Here is a 9,716-nt window from a genome sequence, read left to right as displayed (position 1 = left end):
TGGCTAATTTCCTCAATGCCAGCTAAATGCCTGGGTATTTCTTATCGTGTTAATGTATTATCTGAATCTTGTTGCACATTTATTCGGTGCTTTTGTAACTATGGCTTAATTACATGGCAACTGAGTTTATACCCTGGTATGGAAGGATTGCTCCTCGGACAGTTTCCTCAGATAAACAATAGATAATTGCCATGTTCCCGCTTTAATTAATGTAAATTATAAGATTATTTGAATGATCTTAGGTCCAGCCTTGGTAAGGCACAGATCACTTCTCAAGTCATGCTGAGCTCCTGCTGAAGTCAGTACTGTCCATCAGTACAGGCTTTCATCCAGCTGTACAGAAATCAGGACTTTTGCATATGGAAATACTGTCCCTCAGTATGAGGAAATGACACATACATAACAACATTTAAAATTTTGCTCCTTGTGGCAAGAATTGCCTATCCCCAAGCCCCAGAGAAGGATGCGCATTATGTTCTTGCGTTGTTTGACCTACTTAAAGCAAGTGGGAGTCAATATCTATTAACTTCTCTCTGTTATATCAGTCAATACTTTGTCCTTAAAGCAGCTGTTTTCCTCTCCCTACTGCACAGTTCATGATCACAGGGAAAAAGGAACTTTTCTCACCTCCACCCCCCAACGCTTTTCCCATTAATACAGTCAAGTGAGCGCTGATTTTCGAACCACATCCAAGACAAGATGGACAAATGCGGGAGGGGGACACTGCAGCTTTCTCCATGCTCTCCCCTGCTGGGTGAACAACTCCCACTTTCACAGGTTTCTTATCTCCTCCTCTCCCAGTGGGGTGGGCAGGGGGTGCGGACAGTTTTTGTCCAGATTCAGCCTCTAGGTATGTTGTACAGCCTGGGAGAACCAAGAGGGACGGAAAGTGCCGCTGTGCAGCATGATTCCTGAAAGGATGGAGGGAATGTGCGTGAAATCGGAGGTGCTGGGGAAAAAACCATGAGTGATCCTTCAAGATACTTAAATAATGTTTCATGACTCAAGTGAAATGCTCTTGTTAGGCCCTCTGGAGGAGAATTTGACATTTTCTGTGCCACCTGCAAGATTAAAAGAAAATGCTGTTGGCTTCTGCATTGTCTCGTGAAAGGCACAGGGGCTGACAGAAATGTAATTAAATTACCTGCAGCATTCATCTGTTGTCATAGCAGCCCTTGCAATGAATATAACAATAATTTCATCTACAGCTTAGCTTACTGCAGCTTTGCCTATGCCAGCTAGAAAGCAATTTTCTATCCCGTATCTGGCAGAGAGAAAGAGTTCAAGAGTTCCCATTTCAGTTTCACCAACAGCGGTCTACAATAGGGTAAAATCACAGATGATGCCTTTGCTGCATTCCTCCAACATCAGCTAGCCCCCATTACCTGTGGGTGATCTCATGTGATTCAGGAGGTCAGATTAGATGACTATATTTTCTTCTAGCCTTAAAAATCCCAGAATCACTGCATCGACTTACATGCAAGTAATAAAAGCACAGTGCAGTGGTTTTCCCCCATCTTGACTGAGTCCACCAAGAAGATCTGGCTGTGCTGCAAACGTATGCCCTTCACTTTGCTGGAGCCGTGTTTGAGTTTGGATGTGTGGAGCACAGTAAGGACACAGACGTTCTGGCACTGGTGGAGGGCACAGCAGAGTGGGTAGAATTTGTCTTTTTTTTTTTTTTTTTTTTGAACTTGCCAAGTAGTATGTTTCAAACTGAGATGTTATTGATGGACCCAGGTGGCTCCAAGCATCTCATGACTGTCCTTTGGTAAATGTGGAATGAGCTCCCTGGCTCAGTTCATTATCCCATAGGTAAGTGGTATCTATCACCGTGCTTGGCAGAGAGGGGCCAGCAGACTGTTTCTGCAGAAAGACTAAAGGGTTGAATGATCCTGAACACCTGGATAATGTCTAATACCTAAAGGTGGAGCATCCATTAAGTCCAAGAAAAGATAACAGGCTACTAATTTTCATGATTTACCCTTCTTTGGATATGGAGGACTTTGTCATTGATTTATCACTGTAAGAAATTTCATCAAAACTCACTTCACTTGCTATTCAATTTTATTTTATTATTTGCTGCTATTTATTTACTACTTTCTTCTAGAAATGACTGTTATTTACCAACATTCTCAATTAAACAGCCACACAATTCAGGTATGTAGGAGTAACATTCCAAGAGAACAATTAAAAACAAGTCAAGAATAGAAGAATATGATAAATGAGACATACAGCATCTGCAAGAAATCTGTGGCTCCACCTAATACACCTGGGAAATATCCCCTTCTTTTTGCTTCTATCCATTCCATTCCTGTTTGGCAGCTTTAGGGAGCTGAGGTTCATCCTACAATGACTTGTTTTTATCTCACATATTCAGGAATTCGCAAGTTGAAGAGTGTTTAAATACCATGTGAAAAAAGACTGACTTGTGCATGGTCAAGATAAGCTGATTTGTAAGCTGAGGCTTCCATGAGCCTGGTGTATGGAGTATTCTTCCTTTGGGCATGCTGTGCTCAGAGCATTGAAGCTTTCTCTCTCTGGAGCAACTGTGTGTAATGACCTTCTCAGGCTAAACAGTGCTAAAACGAGTTGTTGCAAATTGCTTATGTGTTATCATTTTACTTTTCTTTGTATGAATAGACCTAATAATATATCCACATGCACAGTACCTTTCCTACGATGGTCTCAAATGCTTTACACAGGTGCATAAACAGTATTTATTCCTATTTTACAGATGAGGTAAGAGGGATGGCAGTAATAGAAGAGCACAGCTGAGTATCAAGCAGGGGTAACAAGAGTTAGATGTGCCTTTGCCATGCTGGATCATACCAAGCAGTATTTTCTTGGAGTTTGGTAAGTATCAAATAAATATCAGAGGCAGGTCTTGCATCAGATTGAATGTCTGGACATGTACATCCGTCCCTTTGGGCTGACGCAGAGACAGGTAGAGAACAGCTGTATTCCTTCAGCTGGAGAGCAAGGGAGAAATGGTGTTCCCTACCTCTTCTGTGCCCCTGCCTCCTGCTAAAAAAAAAAGGCTAAAGTATCTTTCAGAAAGGCATTGGGAGATGAAAAATCTATTATTTAACATGGTGCTGTGTTCCCCTGGGTTTCCCCTCATTTCTTCCTGGCTTGAAATCTGGGGAGCACACAGTCACGCAGTGTGGGAACTCACTCTCCCTCCTACGAAGGGATTTGCTTAGAAAGAAAGCAGGAGGGATAAACACGAGCACTCATCTGTCTTTTGTGGCCAAAATTAATTGCTGCTCATACATAAAATTTGCCTTTTGTGGGGTTCAGATATGAGCTGGCCGTTGGTCAACTCCAGTTCCCATTTGGGCCAAATATGATAAATTCAGAGCTATAAATGACTGTGAGTTCCAGCCAAGTGGACTTGGATCCGTGAGGTTTGCAAGGGCTTGCTCACAGAGAAACCCTGCTAGGTATCCATCAGCCAGTATCTGCAGCACAGAGCTATGAAACCCAGTCTCTTTTACAAGACAACAAAGCTCCTGAGTCAACAAAAGTTTTGCTCTGAGTTGTATTGCAAGGGGCTGCAGGGTTGGAAATAACAAAAAAGTATTGAGTGCCTTAGGCGTCATGGCCTGGCTAACTTACAAATAACTGATTTTCCTGTGATTCGCATGGTATTTTGAAAAAGCTCCAGTTTCTCCTTTGGAGGATATTACAGATTTGAATCAATTAAATTTGACTTAAGTAACCTACCCCTGAGAGGCACCAGCAGCAGGTTTGCTCCATGGCCCGCAGAAGCTGCTCTCAGTGGCTTTGGTGTCCCTGGCTGCTCAGCAGGTGTCCCGTGGGGCTGCAACCCATGAAGCCTTTGAGCATCATTTTTCTGCTATATGTCAAGGACTGTGGGGAAAGGAAAAAGCCAGCCTCCCACATCTCCTTCCCAGTCCCAGGACTCCTTGGCTGTTTGCTTTACAATCTGTTAGGGAGCGTTGCAAAAGGAGAGCATGTTTTGGGGTTTAACGAGGGGAGCCGCTGATGAAAATTGAGACCTGAGAAAGGACTGAACGCCACCGGTATTTCTGGTCTGACACAACAATGAGGTTGGTTGTGAAGGAGTAAATTAAAGAAAGACAGAAGTTTAAAGATCCGACAGCAAATATGCTGAAGGTTGTGGGACATAACAAGTTAATAAACTCAACTGGATAATTTAATTCAACACAAAGAATGCATCTGTGCGCACTGAATAGTAGGTAAGAATTTGACACGACAAGATGGGAAGGCTTTGTTATCCTCTTGTCTTGCTGGGATTTGCTTCAATTATGCCAAAGAATGTTACTTCATTCTTGCCCTAATAACACTGTAGAGGAAATTAAATTACTCATATATAACAAAAGTGAACTGATTTTGACATCTCTTCTAGGCAAACCTCCCGCTGTATTAGCTCCTAAGCGCATTCTCCCTCACTTAAGGTCTCATGCATATGTATGATTATCACTCATAGTAAATATAAGCACTTTGCGAGAACACAAATTAACTGCAGGATGTAATGGAGGTTGCCAAGGGTATTTTTTATCGTTGACTATAACATGAAATCTACAATACGGGTACAATAATGAATGGATTGTGAGGCATGGAGAAATAATCCCATCAAAGGGTTCTCTGACATCAGAAACCACAACAGTGAAACTGATGTCACTAGAACCTTGAGCTGCTTTTATTGTGCCTTTATTTCATTTCATTGCATTTTAAAAGGAGCCTTGGTTTAGCTCGAAATTTGTCTTTATTTTTTTATAACTTATCGATTGTTGAAAACAATTAAAGGCTGTAGAGCTAAAAAAGAATTAATTTTATTTTTTAAGGCTGACAGACCTTAGCCTTTGGTTTTAGCTAGATTAATAATGGTGGGTTGTCTCTGATGCGATGGCTCTTTCTTAACGTTTGATTGCTTTTTCATTGCATTAGCTAGGTTTTCAGAGTTTTTTATAGTAAATTTAGCCTCCAGAAATAAACCTCACAACCTTGAAACTAAGGTTGAACCCTGCAAGGCGCAGACTATTGCACCAATGATCTGCTCTTGCAGGCTTTCATTACAAGGAAGCTAACACATCCCAAATAATATAGCATTTACGACAATGGAGCTTTGTTTTTAAAACCCATTACTTTTCCCAGCCTGTTCCGAATGCAGCTCTGAACCTTTGTTCTTTCGATAAAACAGCCTTTTATCTGACCTTTTTATTCAGCTCCATCCCCCAGCCCAGGCTCTGTGTTCGGAGCCTGCCCATGCCAAGGATTGTGCTGGGAGGGGTTTCTGCTGCAGCCAAATTTTGGGGGTAGATGCGGGTGGCTTTCATCACCCATAAAGTGATGTCCTGGGCAGCAAGAGCTAGTTTTGAGATGGACATTCCGGCAGTATTTTCTGTAATTTCTGTCTTGAGCCCCAGCTTCTCGCTATGAAGCGGGGATGGAGTTTTAGGGGCATTGCTGGGCTTTTTGTTTTAAACTCAGTAAAAGAACCAAGAAAGGCTATTAGGAGAGCCAGGGCAGGCAGGAGGGAGGCTAGTAATTACCCGGCTGTAGCAGAGGGGAGTGGAAACAGCTCTGCGTGCCTTTTCCTAGGGTTCGCAGGACTGCTGTCCTGGGAGCAAGAGACGAGAGTCCTCTTTAGGCCATGCCGGCTCTCCTCATGCACAGGGATATACTGCCATTGTCAGGCATGTCATCATTATAAAGGAGCAGATCAAAGAAAAGCAGGCAGCATATGTATTGCAGGCACGGGAGGAGCAGGAGGAAGGGAGCTGAACTTCCACTGAAAATGGCAACATCCTCTTCATTCAAGATTGAGTAGATGAGAAAAATGGGAGAAAAATGGAGACAGATGTCCCAGGGTTAACTGTAACCTTGCTTTGCTGCAGTTCAGCATCACAGGCTTCTCTGCAAAGCCCGTCGCACGGGTCAGCTCTCTTGGCACTGAGCAATTGCGTGCGGAGCGAGGCGCTGAGACGGCGGAGAGTGATCATCAAGGCGCAGCAGAGCCTGAGAGCGGGTCAGGCTGCTGTGCCCGCAGCATCGCACATCCAAGGGCTAAATCATTCTGATGCAGCCTTCAAAGAATAATTCCAAATGCCAAGCATTATATAAGACATTTACAAAATAAATGAAATACAGAAACTAATAGAGAATGAAATTTCTGCTTATTTTACCCATCATCATTTTTGTTTCTAAAGCACAATGAGTCTGGCATGCAGACAATGGGAAACACAGTGTTTTAGTGACACTTACAGCATCCCAGAGGACCACTCAAAGCAACAAAGAAACCCAGTGATGTCCTTAAAGACAGCAGATGGTTTCTTCAAGGTGAATAATTTTATTGTTTATTGCCTGCTCTGTATACTACAAGGAATGACATTTAAGAAACTGCTCAAAGATGTTTTTTCAAAGTACAAAGAAAACATTTAGGAGCCAAATTATCTATACCAGTGACTGTGTCATCACCAGAGCTTGGAGTCTGGCTTAGAGGCACGTAACAGATTGGGAGAGTGAACTTGCAGAAAACATGGAGTAGAGGTCAGGTTTGTGTTTCTACCAACTTCACCGTCTTTGCAATGACCTCCAGAATGGGCTCAAAATCTGGAGAGGAGGGGAAAAAGAAACCACCACCCCCATCTGAAATCTGTAGTTAGGCGGCAGCAGCGCTGTCAGTCACTTCGGTGTCACTCACCGTGCTGCGGCCACGGCGCTGTTTTAAACTTGATGCCATGCAGCTTCGCTGAAGAAGCATGTTAAAAGGCTAAAAGCACATTAAATACCAAACGTAAGGTGTATTGCAAGGAGGTAGTGTTTTCACTGTATTTTGTGGCTCAGGGGGTTTTGTGGCAATGTCTTCGTTAATGAGGGGACGGTGGTTGAACTGATTTGTGTGCACTACAGTGGCCTCTGTGTGTAATGGGCTCATTCGGGTGGGATGCTCCTTCCCAGCTGCTGGAACGTGGCGGAGTCCTCCAACATGTGGCCAGATAAGTCCTTCATCGGGGTTTAGATGGAAATGGGCCCTGAGATTCAGGTAGTGATAAAGAAAAAAGCCAAGGGTTCAGAGAAAATCTCAGAACTGGAATGCTTTTACATGGCATATGAAAATACAGCCTGTGAGAAAAAAGTGTTGTTATAAAAGCAGGAGGTCTTGTGAAGCGTTTATTTCATAGCTTTTTCTTTTTTTTTTTTCAAGAGAAAGAAATACCATTTGAAAGCTTTCCTTTTCCAAGATACTTCAAAGTTTCCAGATCTGGCCAAAGAAACAGTATATAGTGCAATAACACCTGGAAAGTGTCCTTAAATCTCCTCTAAGCTTGTGTTCAAAATTTCATTAGTACTGAAGACTTTAATGCGTTCATATTTGGCCAAACCTTGCACTTAATTTTCAGGATTGGTGGTTTTTTTTTTCATTTTTCCTCTTCATATTCATATTCTCCCTTCAATTCCTGTCCCAACAGACAACTGTCACTTCTCCAGGGAAGTATTAACTCCGAATAAAAATTCAAGTGTGACCTTTTCCACAGGTAAAAAACTTACTGCTCTCTAGTGCAAACTGTTTTGAGACTGTACGTCCCTCGTGCTCTGCCCGAAGCTGTCTGCTGCCAATGGCTTTGACCATTTTGTTCTGACTCTGTAGTTGGATTTGAAGCCTGTAAAGCAGGCACGTGCTTTTGCGGGGCAAAACCCCCACTCTCTGAAGGTAGAAGAAAGAAAATATCTGTTTATAACTCTTTTGTTTGACTTGGGGTGGGGGGTGGGTGGTTTGGGGTTTTTTTCAGCGTTACTTCTGGAAGGATGGTGAAAAGGTCACAGCAGAATTACAAGAGAAAGGTGTTCATAGATCAGCTGTACAAGCTACTTTCAAAGCAACTTTTCAGGACAAAAAGATAAAGCATAATCAAAGGCAACTACTTTTTTTCCTTTTACCTGAAAGACCATGTAAAATTTCAGCCTTGAGGAGGGAGACACAATCTCTTAGCCCAGGCAGAGCATCGCCCATCAGCTGTCTGCAGCAGCTCAGGCACCACGTGGCTCCAGACTCCTCGCCTATGCGGTCGGAGCGATGCACCTTGGGAGAGTGAGTGTATTATTTGTTACACTTGGAGATTATTTTTTTTAAAATGAAACCCCTCGGGGAGCCCATCCTGCATGGGTGTTAGGGGCCACCACAAAAATTTAGACTTTTCTGGTTTGTTTGGGGGTTTTTTCTATCCAAAGATAGAGCATCTCTTGGAGCAGAAAGTCTGGGGCAAATTAATGGGCATGTGCTGAGAGAAACCTGTGAGTTCTTAAATGAAAAAGAAGCAGCAGGAAGGCAGAGAAAACACGGGCTTTGGGGTTATTGCTTTCATTTTTACTACTTACGCAGGAGGCCTGGAGTAGGGGGTTAGCAGCTAGAAATGAGTAAAGCAGAAGACAGCCCTATACAGCTTGCTAGTGAAAATTAGTCATGGAAACACTCTGTTAAATCCAATAAGCATACGCATGAAATCTAAAGTAGAAGTATCTCACCGTAAGACTTATGTCCAAATCAAATGCGAGTGAAGAGAGGGAACTTCGTACTTAATGAGACATTGTCAGGAACGACCGACTTCCCTCCGTGCAGCCAGAGCTGCAAGGGTGGGCTTGGCTCTTAGTCCAGATGAATACTGTCCTGTCTTTGCACATCAGCAGAGTCTACGACCAAACCTGCTAAGGCATGTTTGATTATGTGGTTGGCGCTTTTTTTTTCCCCCAAAATTACAAATTTCATACCTTTAGCAATGAGAAAGAAAGTAGCTGGCAACACTGTTTAGAAATACTAAAACACCAAAGAGAGAGAAAACTCCTTTTGCGTAGTAAGAAGCTGTCACAAGTAAGTCTTGTGAGATAATTAAGGATAAGAAGATTTTGGTTCGAGTGTCTGACTGGTATGATTTAACAGGCTGCAGAAAAAGTAGCTATGGAAGATGATAGTGGAACCTCATTGGATTATAGTGGAATCACCGTGATGGTGCTCTCATCTCCCATCTGTCTCCCAGATTTGGGGTCAGATATCACAGGGGAGGGAAGGCAGCAGCTTGCCTTTGTGGGTCATCTTTGAGATTTAGATGTTGGTCCTTAGCAGACCTGCTAAGCCAGAGTTTTGTTCACCTGAGCACGTATAGTCTGGAAAAGCACACATTGCCTTTACCTTCTTTAAACCGTTAAAGCCATTTTCCTAATTGACTTACAACTGTTGTAATGTAAGAGTTTTAACACTGTGAATAAAGATTACGTATGATTAGATAAGCAGTTTAAAAGCTCAGAGAGCTGAATCATTGCATTTATTAATTGCGCTCACTCATTTATCTTTGTGCTTTATTTATTATGATACAGTCGCTGAAACCTTAATAAAATTGATTCAGAAAGAAAAACTCATTACTTAAAAAAACCCGTACATCACTCTTTTAATTAGTTCGGTTTATGTGACCCTGCACGGAGGGCTCTTGCTATAACCCAGGGGTGGCACAGAGGTTCAGAGCTGTCTGTGCACCGAAGACAGCAGGGTTGAGCCCCTCTATATGAAGCAGACCCCTCTTTTCCCCTCTGACGGATCCTCTCAGAGAGGATCACAGGTATAACTGGATAATTTAAACTCGTAATTTAAACCATTACATCTGATTAATTTGGGGGGGTTTAGACCAGTTTCTAGTCTAAAGCAGGGGCATGACAGTCTGCCTTTAAATGCA

This window comes from Accipiter gentilis, chromosome 7, assembly GCF_929443795.1.
Source record: "Accipiter gentilis chromosome 7, bAccGen1.1, whole genome shotgun sequence".
NCBI classification, from domain to species: Eukaryota; Metazoa; Chordata; class Aves; order Accipitriformes; family Accipitridae; genus Astur; species Astur gentilis.
This window is presented reverse-complemented; position numbering follows the sequence as displayed.